At 38.2% G+C, this 16,533-nt stretch overlaps 1 protein-coding gene across 2 annotated transcripts in view; it reads right to left on the reverse strand.

Moving 5' to 3' along the window:
- The window catches only part of ROR1 (receptor tyrosine kinase like orphan receptor 1), a 211,648-nt gene that overhangs the window by 14,037 nt on the left and 181,078 nt on the right, over window positions 1-16,533 (reverse strand). The gene's annotated exons all lie outside the window — the stretch shown is intronic.

The following is a 16,533-nucleotide window of genomic DNA, read 5'->3' on the forward strand; positions in this document are numbered from 1 at the left end:
CTAAAACCAAATATGCATATTATATGATATAGTATTAGTAACAATTTCTACTATTACAATTAAAAGCAAAATTTAGGAATTTCTTCTTCTAAGCACTAACCTTGTGTACAACTGCCTTTGGCAGACACACCCTTGGATTCATTCAAGGTAGTCAGAACTTTTTATCAACCCTTATACTGATTTTCCCCCCTTCTCCCTTAGGTGATTCTATTCTTGTCCCATGTTATATTTTAAGATAATAGATCAAATTGAGCAACTCAGTTAATTTCTAACCACCATTTTTCCTGGAAGTCCCAAGTTTCCCAAAATGGCTTGTTTGAGATTTGTTGCAGTGGAAAAGCGATGGGGGAAGTTTTCAACACTAGTACATACTCTGGTGCCTCTCCTAAGACTTCTTCACAAATAAAAAGCAGGCTGTAGTGGAACCTTAAGGATTGGAGGAAGAAACTGGCAGTGTGAGTAAATGAGGGCATTTAAAGCTAGAAAGATCCTCAGTTGCCTCAAGTTACAGATGCCAAAGATGGTCTTGAAACATGCATTTTAGACTAAGCCTTGTGATTAATGTGAAGAATAAGCCTTCCTATGCATTTTTATTTGTTCATTAGGAAGCTTTTAGCAAAGAAAAAAAATTAAACAGGTTTCTGCCCTTATTATATTTTGAAGTAGATGGACCCTATAACACAAGCCTAATCATATTAATCTGTGTTGTGCCATTGTAGCACCTAGGATTATGAGTAAAGGTTTTCTTGCAACCAGCTTAATGGAAAAGCTGGTGAGATTGGCACCAGCACTTAGACGTGGAGCTAGTGAAAGGACTTTTTTCACTTGTAATGAATTATGATTACAGTCATAGGTACTGAAGTAGTGAATAATACTTTACTTTCCAGGTAAATATTAAGGAGCAGAAATTCCCATCTACAATATATTGGGTAGTTTATACATGTTCAATGTTTTAACATTTTGGACTTGTGGATATTTTCATGACATGGGATTTTACTACTATATTGAACACATAAAGTTTTAAGTGGGAGAAGAGGGTGCTAGTATACATGATTGTTAGTTACACTTAAGTCCCATTTATGCCAATGGTACTAAGATTCATTTTAAGATTGAGCAACATATCCTTCAAGGCTTGATTTTAGTAAGCCTCACATGAACAATCCCCCTTACTTCATGGAATTATAGCTCTAACCAAACCAGAAGGAACTTTGCCTATGAGAAGAAAGAAAGCTTTTCAAACTACATACAAATGAACAGGTGGCTCTAGATTGTTACATATATTGGCACCTCAAACCTGTGTGTAGAAATATGTTCCACTGATTCAACATAAAGAGTTGAAAACAGAAACTTTCTCTATTAAATTGGGCAACTTACTTCATGTTCATTGAGATAGGTAATTTTATTATTTTATATATAGCAGAGCATACCAACACACACACACATATTCAAACAGTATGATTTATTTTCTTATTCTTAACAAACTCTACATCGTATTCTGTAATGTTGTTCCAACTTTTATATGGAGTAAAATGTAAAAGCTTTTGCTTGGCAAGAAATCTTTAATGCAAATGGATAAATAATATTCTGTCATACTTTCCAAAGCAATACAACTACTTGTGTCCAAGTTAAAATTGAGTATATGCTCACTCTGTTTCATAACAAAATCTTGGAAATTCAGAGCTTATATTATACTTTGGAAGGGGAGACAGAAAATTATCTCAGATACTATTTTTGTATAATTTAAAAGTCACTTACAAATGTATAACATTAGCTTGAGTTCTGATAACTTAGGTCCTCCCCTTTTCAGTTAGCACATAGTAAGATTTTTATTATCGGCTTAGTGCTATGTCATAGAATCATGGAGCTGGAGGAGGCATTATAGGCCATCTAGTCCAAGCCCCTCCTCAATGTCATCTGAATGGATGTATTATGGAGTACAATCTAGAGTCAACCACATTTTGGGCAAGCTGCAAAAAGCAGCTTCCTGAAGGTGTGGTTGCTACCAAAGTCATTGTGCAGTGGTCACTTTTAGATGACACACATTTAGATGAAACATTTCCAGAAGGATTCTACTATTAGTGATTGAAGAAGTCCCTCAAGGATGGCTCAAAAGATTTTGCTGCCTGAGGCAAAGGCAAAGAGGATACTCCCCCCTCCCATTTCTATGTACAGAAGCTAACTAGACTGGTAGTTTAATCTTATTCCAGTCGGAAAGCATCTTCCACTGCACCTGAGGGCAGCAGTCAGAACATGGCAAACACATTCCTGTCCTCTAACACCATATGCTGCTCCCAGACTCCTAGCATTTGCCACTTGTGGTGGCCACCTTTGATGTTCTATCAGAGTTAAGATATAAGCAGTTCCACATGAGTGATCTGAAGCAAACAAAGGAAAGTAACAAAATAACTTAAATAATGTTGTGTCAATATTTTTTAATTGTTCGAATGATACCTTCACACAATAGCTAATGAAAATTCTAATTTCTACCAAGAATTTCACACGGACCCTAGACAGCTCATTTTGCTGTTAAACACATTAAGATAAACACTACAAGTAAACATTTTGAGGTTTGTGACCTGAAGCTGCAAACTTAGACTTCACTCCAAAATCCAATAATTTCTTAAGGAACTACTTCAGAATAAGGATTTGAGGACAGCAGCCTAATCATGATGACAGCATTGCAAACACCCTAGGAATGTCCAGAATATGTAAGTTGACAACCTCTAGTCAGCAAGAAGATAGGCTTGAACAAAGAGAAACATCACTGGTGAGAGCTGATGTGCTTCCTGCTAGTGAAAGTAAAGTAGCAGAATAGTTTGAATGGGTTTTGTCAACCAAATAAAAATACATTGCAGAGACATATTGCAGCAATTATTGCATATTTTACCTTGTCATCATTAGCAAATTTAAAAACATGTATCATTCATTTCAGGAAACTAAAGGCTGCATAGAAAATTTCACTTCTGGATACATAGGCCTTGTGATGTTTATTATAAAATTGTCCAGATTGATCATCTAACAGTTTTGGGCCAATTCTCAGCTCTACAGAAAGATGGTGTAGCATGTGTATGGTACATCTGTGATCCAGATTTTTGTATTGTGAATACCAACAGCCAATCACCAACCCATTGACATGCTGCCAATTATTCTAGAGAATAAACCCAGTGCTACGGGTAAAAGTAGGCCAAATCTAGCTCTCTGAAAATAACCTCCATATTCGCAGATTAAATGGTTTGCAATAATTATTTCCTTTCTAGAAACCCAGTTCTGCAGGGAGGAGAAGAAAAACTATGGTAGCTGCTGTCAGATCAACAGCAGCTGTGACTGGTTATAAAACAGCATTGGTAATACTGCTTGGATCTTTCTTGGCAGCTTTTGTACAGCATTTTTCAACATGAACTATGGCTCATATGCTCATAGTTATGAAAATGGCAGGAAACTCCTAGGACTCACATTTTGTTTGACAGAGTTATTTTGGGTTTATCTTGGAGGGTGGCTAGCCTTCCAAACTTCAGATAAAGAAATATATACAAAATGAGGATTAAACAAATAAGATACAACTATAAATGCTGAGCACTGCCTACGCTACTGGACCTTTACATTAAAAACTTAGAATCTCTTGAGTCTGCAACATTGTGTGAACATGGAATTTGGCACCTGGTACAGAAATTGATACGTTGAGAATCTCAGCTTTCACTTAAAACAAGAAAGCCAAAACCACCATAAAAGCTAGAAACAAAACTTGGAAGTTTCTAGTTCTCATGATGGCTCAGATAAGCTTGGAAGCATTTTCGGCATCACCTGGTGAAATCTCAGAAAGCCAAAAGACACTAAACTGGACTTCTGTGGTTACAAAGTGGAGTTTCAATGCCTTGCAGAGCTCCTTGAGTGACAGAACCAAGATTGTGCAAAAATAATAAATACAGAAAAATGTTATTGTTTGCATAATTTGTTTAAAGTGCAGAATTTGCATTTTGCCACAGTACTTCAATTTATTGATTTGTATTAAAAAGAAATACACAGTTAATACTTGCCCAGACTGAGCAGTTCTCTCGCTATATGGCATATAAAGAACTCTCATCATTGTTGCACTGGTAGTAATAAGGAACTATGCCAGCCTTATATTGATTTTACAGCTACAGATACTTAAAATACAGCTGGATTTGGTATTACTTAGCAGATAGTTCAAGACACTCACCCTCAGTTGTCAGCCCAGGAAGTTCCAATTAAATTGAAACATGAGAGGAAGAACTTCCCTTCTGGAACCAGCTAAGTTTTAGCCCTTAGGCTATTTTTAAAACTCTGTTCTACCAAATTCCTTTCTAGTGGACACTTGATACCATTTTAACATGAGCATTATTAACAGGGGTGAAGTGCACCAACTTCACAGTCAACCAGTTGTATCTTCATTGGCCACCCAGATGGCCATCCTTTCATGGCTTTGTTGTAGCTTTCTTAGCATAAATAATGGAGGTCTAAAGTATCCAAGGCCCTCCTTAGTAAAACACTTCTCTATTTTCACACGTACAAAACTATTTATCTGACACCTTGGTCCACAAAGCTGATATTCTGTAGAGAAATGCCGCACAAGTATACATATATTTGCCATAAGAAGGAATATATGCACTTTAGCATAATACGTGCCTCAGGCATTTAGCTTATAAGGTAGAGAACAGGATACCTTTTATTTCTTAGAATGTCCCCTGAATAAACGCTGCGTATGTTGAGCTGAGAACACGCACACACCTGCCAGCGGCAGCAAGGAAGACAACCACAGATGCTGCCATCACTACTGCATTCCACTTCCTCCTGGGAGAAGAAGAGGTTACTATTGACCAGTCTTCTCCTTGTTGTCACTACCCTGTAGGACCGGAGAAAGACGGCTTCCACACAGCTTACGACACTTCCCCTCTTTCTCCTCCCTAGAGAAGTCAGAGACCTCTTGCTCACCAAACAGCAGCAATAACAATATGGGGGAAGAGCAGCAGTAGCACCCCATCATGTGAGCACAGAGTGAGAGAGTGATAGCAGCTGTTACCATGCCACCGCCCTTCCTCTTCACTGCTGGTGGAGGAGCCCTCTTGCACTGTGGCAACCAGGACATGGCTGCTGTGCTGCTCCTCGTCTTTCTCCTCCTCCTCCTCGTTTTTATCAACAACAACACCTGGTGGGTCCCAAAAGAAGGGGCATTGCTAGCAGCACCTACTTGTCCTCTTCCAGCATTGACAAAGTTGTAGAGCTTTGTGTGCATATTAAAACACCATGTACAGAAATAGAAACAATTTGGGGATTTGCAGTTGATGATGGGCACTGGCAGCTGCCCAGCCACACTGATCCTAAATGCCAGCCCTGACTATCTATCCAAAGTAATGCCAGCCCTGACTATCTACCCAAAATAACCATGTAGCCGCACTTATTTATATTTATTTATTACATTTATATACCGCCCCGTAGTCGAAGCTCTCTGTGTAGTTTACAAAGGTTAAAAACAGTGAACATTAAAAACAAATATACAAAAATTTAAAACCTTCAAAAGCATAAAAACAACAATATAGACTTAGAATATGATCGTGCTGCAATTATGTTTCCATTGTTTCTGCCAGTGCCCACCATGTAACCTGAACACTTGCTTACTGTAAGCTACACATGCTGCAGGCTACACTTCATTATTAAATGCTCATTTAGTATTCATTTATTTATTGCATTTTTATACCGCCCAATAGCCGAAGCTCTCTGAGAGGCTCACAAAAATTAATCTCTGGGTGGTTCATATGCTTTGCAGTGCTACTAAGGTTTCCTAATTACTTACATTTGTATTTTCACCACTACATGTGTGGGGTTTGGCAGAGGAGGACTTCTTCCACTTCTGTCTTAAATGGTTATGGTAACCTAGAGGACACAGTGCATCTCTGTCTTTCAGCACAATTCAGAAGAGTGAATGAAAGACACATAGCCCATCCAAAAGAGGACTCTGGGCAATGATAGTACTGATAGTTTCTTTTTGCTCTGCTAAGCAATTTTTAAAAGTGTTCCCCACCCTGATCTGTTTTGCTTTATATGCTGAGAATCTTAGCAGCAGCAGATTAAACCATTAATAGTTGACCCAGATTCTCTTTCCTTATTTTCAAGTTTAAGTTCAGTAATTTAGGCTTAAATCCAACATTGCACTCTCTCCCTTTCTTCCTCTCTCTCTGAGACATATGGATTGATGATGCACATAATTCTGGAATTTGGGCACCCCAGGTTTCTCTCCATAGTTTGCTGGCTCTGGCTCTAGATACCTTGTCTGGAAATGTGGAGCCTCAAATTAGAAAAAAAATATCCGAATCCAGGCTCAGTGCTCCTCTCTTCTTAAAGGTGGAGTTTTAAACATGTAATTGTTTTCACTTACATTTCAACAGAATGACAGAATGTACTATTTTAGTGGTGTCCCCAATTTATTGTTTTTGAAGAAAAGCCAAGTCATTCTGTGTTTTATAAATAAAGGCAGATTATCCATGGAAACCAAGCCTCTAAAAGTAAACGTACCTTTATGTTGTTAGATTTTCTCCTGATCCTGCCCAGAAGAGACTGTAAACTAGTCATAAATGATATGGGACATTTTCTGATGTGAATATCTCATCAGTACAACATTGAATGAAATCAGTCATTTCACCTCTTGAAAAGGTGTATTTCATTTTCATCAGTATCATTATGCCCATGCCTTATTTAAAAATACAATTATGGTTATATGCTTAAATAAATATTACTTTTGGTGAGCCAATATTATGGATTTAAGTATGATGAAAAACAGACCAAATCCGACAGATGAAAAGTATAACACATTAATTGACAAACGTAATTAACGCTATATAAAGTATATGTTGGCTGGTTTTTAACTTAGCACATATTACTAATTGCAAAAGAAAAAAAGTCTTACAATTCTGATTGAAGTCTACTGGAAAAAGAGGGCTTATAAAGTCAAATATAATAAGAGAGTTCCAAGTATGTTTACAGTATTGACAGCCTTTTTAATAGATATACATGTGCTGATCCTTCAAACTGAATTTCACCAATCCGTCAAACTGAAATAAGTATTACCAGGATCATCACCTTTAGTAAAGAAGTGTAAAACAGGTTGCAATCAGTTCAAACACCTTCTCAATCAGATTTGACAATGGAGGGGTGTATACAAATGACTCCCCCATGCTAGCCCTGCCTCCAATGCGCCCAGCAGCCATATCTTCACCCCCCCCATCAGTATGTTCAAGATACATGAGAAGCACACTACATTTGGAATGATGTACATGCATGAAGTTCCTCTATGCGAGGGGAAGCCTGAATGGCCAAAGATCCTCCTGCTCACACAGAGAGCCGTTTCTCACACAAAAAACATGCAGATGTCAGGGGGCATGGCAGTCAGGTGCGGTGAGGAATGGCGCAGCTCTGCAAACACAATCACATATTCCTTGATTGCATGTACTGGAAAAAAAAACTCACTGTGACACCAGCAACCTCAAAGGTGTGTGGGGACAGGTTAACAAATACCTTAAGGCAGGCATAGGTAGCGTTTAGGCTTGTGGGATCTGCACTTTTTTTTTTTTTTTTACTAGAAGGCTGAGGTTCCACTAACCATAGCCAGGCGCAAAGTAGTGGCGCCAAGGTTCAGGTCAGATACAATTTGGTGGCTCAGTGGGTGGGTCTAATTGCCTAACGCACCTCTTCAACCATACACTGGGATAGCCTGCATATTTAAGTAGAAATCTACATTAGAGTTGCAACAAATCAGGAACTAGTAGCCCGATTCTCTCCCCACCAAAAAGCCTTCTGCCTATTAAAAAGCAGAACTTAATACATACCAGTTCTGTCTATTAAATTAAAAGGTAGACCTGGAAAATTCAAGAAAATGTTTTCTTTGTCTGGAATCATGTCTAATTCCATTGTCTGCAACCATAGGATGAACTTCCTGCTTCTTTCTGGCATCTTTGTTCTCAATGAACATCTTGTTGATGGCTTGGAACAAATGATTTTTGGTTTGGAACCAAATTTGAAGAGACCCTGTCTAGCAACAGGAGTAAAAGAAGATACCTAAAAGCTTGTCTACTTTCTGTTCTCATGCTTTTATAATGTTTGAGATATTTAAAATTTATTTACTTGATTTATATATTTACTTGATTTATATTTGCCAACAGACAAATATGCTCAGGGTGGTTTTCAATCATAAAAACACACACAAGAACAACCAAAGTAACAACCCGGCCAATGAAAATATTAAGATATTAAAAAATATTAAAGCGCCAACAATAAAACTGATAATAAAAACAAAAAATTAAAGATTAAATCCTGCTGGGAGAAAAGTTTAGCCTGGCATCTAAATGAATATAATGTAGGTGCCAGGCACATTTCTCTGAGAAGGGCATTCTACAGATGGTGGCTATTACACGGAAAGTTTTTTCCCTGGAAACCACCCACTACACCATTGTGGGTGGCAGCACCCAGAGAAGAGCCTCCAAAGGTTATCGTAATAGTCAGGAGAAGGAGTTTCTTTATGTAGATTGTTTCTAAGTCATTTAGGGCTTTAAAGGACAGCACCTAAGCTTTCAATCGGGCCTGAAAACTGACTGGCCACAGGCTTACAATCTAAAAAAAATGACACAAGGAAAAAGAAAAAGGGAGAGGAAAAGGGATTTTGATACCCAGATGCTATAAGATACTATGGCCCCATTCAGACAACACGCTAAACCATGCTGCTTAAGCACAGGGCCTATGAGTCATAAGAGGATGTTGAGGTGCTCTGTCTCCCTGAAAATAAGCTAGATAGGGCAATGTACCAAGCATTTTTTAAAAAAAGTTTTGAAATACTGTAAATGGGTTAGGATCCTCAACAGACCCTAATTCAGAGAAACAAACCAAAGAAGATTACTAAGCAAATGATACCCAAAATAATGGGGGGAATTGTTATCAAATATAATATATTGCGCAATCAGATACTTTGACATTAATACAATATATGAAATATCAGTATCAAAAATTCCAATATTGCAGGATCATAATATGAAAAGCAGAAGAGTAAAATAACAACAACACCTGAAACATTGTAAATACCAGTATCAAAAAAATCACAAAATCACTTGAATGCAATACAAGAAAATCAAAATGTGACTCAGAACTCCATTCCTCAAAACTCCTTGCTTCAAAGGAGATAATCCTTTGAAGCAAGATGATAGGTTATAAAGGATAACTCTTATCTTGCTGCAAATTTTGGGATCAAACTGCCAGTTTATTTTAGCAGCATCTGAAAAATGTGCAATTATGTTAATAGCCACACTAATGATTAAACCTTTCCTCAGCACGTTGGGGGTCCCAGATTCAATCTCTGGCATATCCAGGTAAGGCATATAGGGTAATAAGACAGGGTACACCAGTGCCTGAGGATGCTTCCAGATAAGGCCTTTATTATGCAATTGCACTGCCTCGCTCATGGAATTTTACAGGGGATCTGACACTGACATTACTTTGTAGCCCTCCCATATTTTCCCACTGCTGCTTCTTTTTTCTAATCAGAAAAAAAATGGATAAGGAAGAAAAGATGGTATACAATGCTTTTTGAAAGTTGTACAATGCTTTTTTGATTTTTAGTGCTATGAGCTCTCCATCTAGAAGCATCCTCAGTCTCTCAAGAGACACTACTTTTCGGGATACACAATATTGAGTTAGCACAATCTTTGATTTAACTTGGTATATGTTGGCTGCCTGCATCTGTATCATATATCTAGTAATATGACTTGGTGCCACACAACTTTATCTATAGAAAGGAAATCCAAAGTAGGTGAAGGCAAACAATGCCATAAATAGTCAGTCTGTTCAACACTACTTGTTACTGCAAAGAATTAAAGCTGTTGAGATGTCATTTCACAGTATGCACAGTCTCTTTAAAATGTACTAAAAGCTGTTCACTAAACATTAAAAGAAACTGCTTTCAGTTTGAAATATACATACACACGGTGTGAAGTAGAAAAAGTTAACTTTTGGCTGCTGCTAAATTATCTAGGGTTTGTTTGTATTAGAGCCTTGGTTTTCTAACATCATTTCGGGCAGCTGTTGAGTCCCAACATCTAATATGCAGTTTTCTCTTAGTTAAAATAGATGGAGTGGCTTAACAACTGTGAAAACATTAGAAGTTCACATAACTTATGTGTCTTTCATAAATTCCACTCCTGATAGACACGTATAAATAGAAACTATTCATTTGGGAATAATTGGTCAGCTTTAAGAATCTCATGAGCTATATTAAACTGGAGTCAGAAAAATAGAGATTGCTCTTGAGATAAGAAATTGATTCCTAAGGCAACAAATAGCTATGAACAAATGCTTGAGTGAAAATTAAGACCTGCCTCTGCATTCACAAATGGAACTAACTCAGGTCAAGGAGTACATGTGTGTTTTCTTCAAAATCACCAAATTACACTTCCACCCATAAGTCTAGGAAGGGGAGTGTGTGAAAAGAACCCTGTGAGTCCTGTCCTTGGAGAAAGGTTCACTTATTCTGGATATCCGTAGGAGGTTTTCTTGCAAGTGATCCTGAACCCGGCCTTGGATTTTGGTATCTTGCTGCTTCATCAGCACAGAAAAGTGAGCTATCGGGAATCCTAAAGGATGTCTTTGAAGCACGGCCAAACTAAGCATACATACAGAATCTTCCAATCATCCCCCAAACTATCCCTCTATAACTAATTACTGTACTCAAGACATTTAAGTAATTCCTCTGGAACAGTCCCTGTTCCCTCTACCCATCACAGCCCCTATGTATTTTAAAACTTTGAAAATCTGTGTGTGTGTGTGTGTGTGTGAGAGAGAGAGAGAGAGAGGTGATTCCTCAAAGACCATAAGCAGAAGTCACATTATTTCCAGGCAACCAGTCTTACAGATTCCTTCTGCCTCCTTATGTCTTCTGCTTGCACAGTTCCTGCTAGAAAGGTGGTGCCAGCATAGATGACACATGAGTCAGTGTACCCAGCATTGGAACACAAGAGGCTGGAAGTCATCAAGCATAATCTCTTCCACCATCACAAATAGCCTACAGTTCCAAGGCAAGACCCTTTGTACAGTACTGGTACTTAAAAGAAAGTGAACTTAAATCCAAGGGAGTGCAGGGTTTCTGGCAGTCATCCCCCACCCTCTTCCTGGCTTCTGGTGACCAATCGCTGGACACCATCCTTTTGAAACACCCCTTGAATCGACCACAGAGCGATGTCAGATGGTAGAAGAGCTAGGGTGACCTCGCTCCCACTGGGAGTAAGTCCCAAACTTTTTAAATATGCAGCCACGGTGGCTATGAATCTGTGGCTGCATCATATAACTGATTTGGCACTGATTCACAGCCACCATGGGGCTTTGAATGCATGTAGACAGCCCCATAGATAGCCCACATTGTAGGACAAGTCTACTCATTCCTAAAATCTTGCCTCATTTCTTCTCAGCTTCCCAAGGAAGAATACAACATTCAGAAATTTACCATATGCAGTCATTTGATTGGCCCAAGTAAACTTTCAGGTCTTGGGGTAGTGCATGGATATACAGGTTCAAATTTACAAAGATTGTGAAGACAACTCCAAAATCTATTTTCCACCATGTGGCTTCATTGACATCCAAGATTGTCAGCCTTGAATATCCTATTTAATAAGATATCCAGCTATCTTATTATACGTCAGAACAGACATGGCAACGTGGTAATAAAATGTGCTATACCGCACAGGAATAGTAAAAATGACCAGGTTAATTGCAGACGTATGGTGCTGTAACTGGTTATCACTGCCATAGATAGCATAAGTGTCCTGTCAGAGATCTGTTACGAAGGAAGAAAACTGTGGCATGGATTAGAGAAACCACATGTTTTCTGCCTTGTCTTCAGTTATGCAAAAGTACTATGGAGCATATGTCCCCACTGCTCCTTCTTTTGGTTTCCTCTTTCCCTCTGAAGACACCTCAAAGCTCATCAGCTACAATGGAGCTTCATGATCCACGTAACCATAGTTAGTAGCAGCAGGAAAGGTAGTTTTTGGTGGATGCTATATATTAGTTTAGAGACACCTTGTTAAAATTCTAGTGATATCCGTTGAGAATCTTTGGGTCATATCCATTAATGGCTGTGCCCTGATTCATGTGCGGCCCCTACCGTGTACAGCCATGATATCGTTCTTCCAGTTTAAGTGCCCTACACGAGCTCATTTCTGGAAGGGGTGTGACCTGCCCCTTCCAGAAATGAGTGTTTTTGCTCATGTCAGTGCTCGTCCCGAGAAGTGTTTTATTGTGGCTGCGCACAGACCTGGGCTAGCGGGACTGGATGAGTGCAGATCAGGACTCAGCGGAGATGGCCGCCTGCACATGGCCCCTATTGGATACAACCAATTGTCTCTATTACAATTAATGCAAAAGTGTTAAGGATAACACAACAATTTGGGAGATTGCTTCTTGCATATCATTCTAGTATTTTGGGATTCTAAGAATAAACTCAACAACCCCTGGAATTAGACCATCTATCTAATGTATGGTAAGGAACAAGGCTAATGCTCTTCTGTAAAATGCTGCATGACAAAGGTCAATTTTTATGATATTCTAAATAATGTTAATTGTTACAGATAAATTAGATGATTGGAAAAAAATATTACCTGAAGTTACAAAGATGTTTTAAACAAGCTGAACCTTTAAGAAAACCTTGTTTTAATAAAGCCTGCTTTGGCATATTTGTACTATTGAACTATCAAGTCCAAAAGCTGGAGTCTAAGGCTAGCTAGAAAAGTGTTTTATATCAAGGGAAACTCTTATCTTGGCTTGGTAATAGGAAACATGTATTTTACAAGTGCATTAAAAAAAATCAACTGCTGCTTCAGCCAAGTATTATTTTTAAAAATATTCCTATATGCTACCAAAACAATGAAGCAACATTAAATTTATGAGCAATATGCTTTAGATGTGAACCAAAACATACATTGCTGTTTCTACATCACTGGCTCTGCTAATGGACAGTTAGACTTGATTTTGGCATGACTAGTATCAGCCTGTTCTCACAACAGAGGACCTATATCTTAACGTTTATCTAAATTAATACAAACGTGGAACAATTCCAAATGATGTAGTTGCTCTGCCTTCCAACTGGTAATTTAAGTCCAGGCAAGAGCATCAGCCAGTAGTATACACATTATTGACTCAGAGTGTATTAGTGTTTCCAAACTGCAGGCCAATATGTCTCTCGATGAGACTGTTTTGAAACTTGGGGGGCGGGATTTCAAAAACAGTTTCTGATGCAGTGCAAAGACTTGTCATTGGAAATGAAAGATCTCCCACTACTCTCCACTCTCACCAAAATCTTCTGAAAGAAGACATGAACCTGGATATTGAGGTGAGTGTCCAACTATGTCCCAGTGCTAGTGGTAATGGTGCTGAGCGAGCATAAACCAATACTTGCACAATGTAACTACTGCTTACTAAGACAATGGGGAAAATGTGGTGATTTGATGCCAAAATTCAGTGCTGCAAATCACGCCTTCCTCCCATTATCCTAGCAAGTGCTACTTCCGTCGCACAGTGAGTTTACGCTAGCACAACATATGAACAATTTAAAATGTGACATTAAAAAAAAAATCAAAGAATTTTTTTTAAAAACCTGTCAATGCAACAGCAGAAAACGGGAAACTGGTTGTGCGGATCTTAAAGTGACTTAGAAATAGAACTATCTAGCTAATAAGAGGGCAGATCGACGTTTTGCTTTCCTACAAAAATAATCATGCACATTTTTTGCTGCTAACAAGATCAATAAACTTGACACATTGTGAAGTCAATGTTTAACCCATTTTTACAGCAATTGAACTTCTGATAGGAACTTCTACCATTACTTTTTTTGCCACTTTACTACTTTAGTATAGCTAACACCATAGCACTGTGCATGGCTTTAATTATCAGAATAAATGATGTAACGCCTTATCATCTTTCTTCCACATCCTTAATGATTTTGTGATGAAGTAATATAAGTTGCAACTGACCTCTGTAACTACCACTCAAGACCATAATATACACACCGACTAAACAAACTATATTATCTTTACCTCTAAAAGTCCTTTCTAAATGTTCTATGGTTTATAGCAGCAGTGAAAAGCAGTTCAGGTCACCAGAGATTTATTCCTCCTTTTAATGTTTTTACTAGACTGAATAAACACATTCCCAAAGATTGAGACCACTGGCTACTCCAAAGATCGGCAAAGCACAGGGTAAACTTGTTTAAGTTGAAGTTTGCAAGATTGACACTTCTCTACAACAATGGGCAGCTTTGTTAGCTTTCAATGGAACTGGTATGGGCCACATAGCTTATAATGTGCCCTATTCCGTTGAAAGCAATAAATGAATCTGGTCTTACTGGCTTCATATTGGGTTTCATGTCATCTTCTTCACAAGGCTTCTGTTATAAAACATTCTCACTATACTATAAAGTCACCCTGCACTAAGCCGCAAAACATTGGTTCTTGTATAATGATTGTTTTCAGTTTCTGGTAGCCATCATGGAAGATATACACTCCAGCAATGAAGTCAGATTCAGAAGGACAAGTTAAGCTTTTCTTCCCTGGAAATAAATCTGAAATTCTTGTGGTGTGGAGTGCGAAAAGTGTGTGGCTTCACTAAATCAACCTCTGGATAAAAGAGCTAGCCTCAAACTTTGCATGAACTGGAATGAATCTACAATCTTTTGAAGATTCAATCAAGTCTGGCAATGCATGTTTGAATTATTTTATCTTTCAAGTCCATGGTATTAGCATGACTGACACATTAAAATGACACATGACGTCTGGCATAGAAAAGTATCTATTTTGTAATTTTTGCTATCTTTAACAAATAAACTTTTAGATTAACACACCCATGAGTATCATTGTTGTTGGTTTGTTGGGTTTTTCCTGTGTGGAATACTTTTGAATTTTTCTGTGCTGTGACAAGATTTATTTATTTATAGCCCACCCTCACCTTGAAAATGCCAGGTAGGCAAATAAGACATGAACATCCTATTTTTATACATCATGTAGGTTACCATGATTCCACAGCCTGCAGGGTCTGGCCCCAAAACATGACTAGTCCTTTAGAAGTCTGTTGTCCACTGCTGGCAGCATTAATGGCTGAATGTTGCTGTAATGGAAACACAGATGGAATGATGCATTCACAGTTTCCGCTGTCCAGCCCTCTGGCTCTCTTAGCTACCTCTTGAGTTTGAAATTATGTGTCATTATATGAACAGATCAACTTTCCAGAAGAAACACCCCATATTGCTCAGCTTATTATTTCCTGCCCCTCCCCCATATTATTAATGGCAATCACCCCTGCAGTCTACAGTGTTGGTGCTGTTAAATTGAAAGCAGTAACTGCTTCACAGTTCCCTTGGAAGTCCAGATTTAAGTGTTTTTTCCCAACGTTATTAAATTTTTTTTGCCACAACTGAACATAGAAATCGGTTGAAAAATGAAAATGTAGGATTACAGCCAATGTTAGCCCTACTTAGAGTAGACCCATTGCAATTAATGGGATTTAACAAAGCTCCACAGAGAATTTTCCCAGTTTCATTCTAATACAGGGAAATTATAAATTAACTTTTGCTTCTTCTTTAATGCAGATGTGAAATGTACAGTTTTAGGATTTCCTCAAAGCGTTTATATAAACATGACTGATGCAGAACTATGGTTTTCAAAGGTCTTAGTTGCAATTCGTTAAAAGAAATGAAAATCTAACCTTTCACCTCCACTTTGTGTGTCAATCAGTCAAAGGTCATGGTGCTTTTTGTGTAGCAACTCAAGGTGTGCGCATACATATCTGGTTTCAAGGTTGTGAGATGTCGCACATTCAAAGCTTAGAATAAGATACCTGAGCTTGCAACATTATGGCAATCTGAAGTTGCCATTCAGTATTATCCATTGTGTTTGGCAAACAAGACATAACAAGAGTAGCAAGGCTTCAGGCACTAATGTACCTGAACTACGTTTTCCCTTTCATGAGCTGCAAATCCAGTTTTCAAACATATAATTTAACATCACATTTGTCTCAAGTAAATTCCAGGTGAGAAAAACAAACCTAAATGCCCCCACTTCATTATTGTATGTATTTAGGCGCCTGCACAATGTGGTTTAAACATACTTCATGCTTCTCACTACAAGGCAACACTCATCTTTATTGTTACACATGTTTGAGAACTTATCCTCAACATTCAGAATAGAATTGAAGGCTTACACACAAACAAGCAAAAATCCTGGGTTCACCAAAAGGGTTGGCACAAATAAACCCTTGGAAGTTTGCAGGGTAGGTCAAAATTTATACACAGCATTCTCTAAAAGGGACACCTACATTTAAGCCTGACTTTCCCTATAGCTATTGTGTTGATGTGTAAATATTCTTTCCTATTTGTTCCTTAGCATGGAAAGCTAGTTTTTTGTGTCTTTGATCCTCTGGCACTGTATGACTATAAAATTTGTGGTACACCAAGTCTCTGAATGACAGCACACTGCTCCTGCTGAAATACCTCTC

Source organism: Elgaria multicarinata, chromosome 1 (genome assembly GCF_023053635.1).
Source record: "Elgaria multicarinata webbii isolate HBS135686 ecotype San Diego chromosome 1, rElgMul1.1.pri, whole genome shotgun sequence".
Lineage (NCBI taxonomy): Eukaryota > Metazoa > Chordata > Lepidosauria > Squamata > Anguidae > Elgaria > Elgaria multicarinata.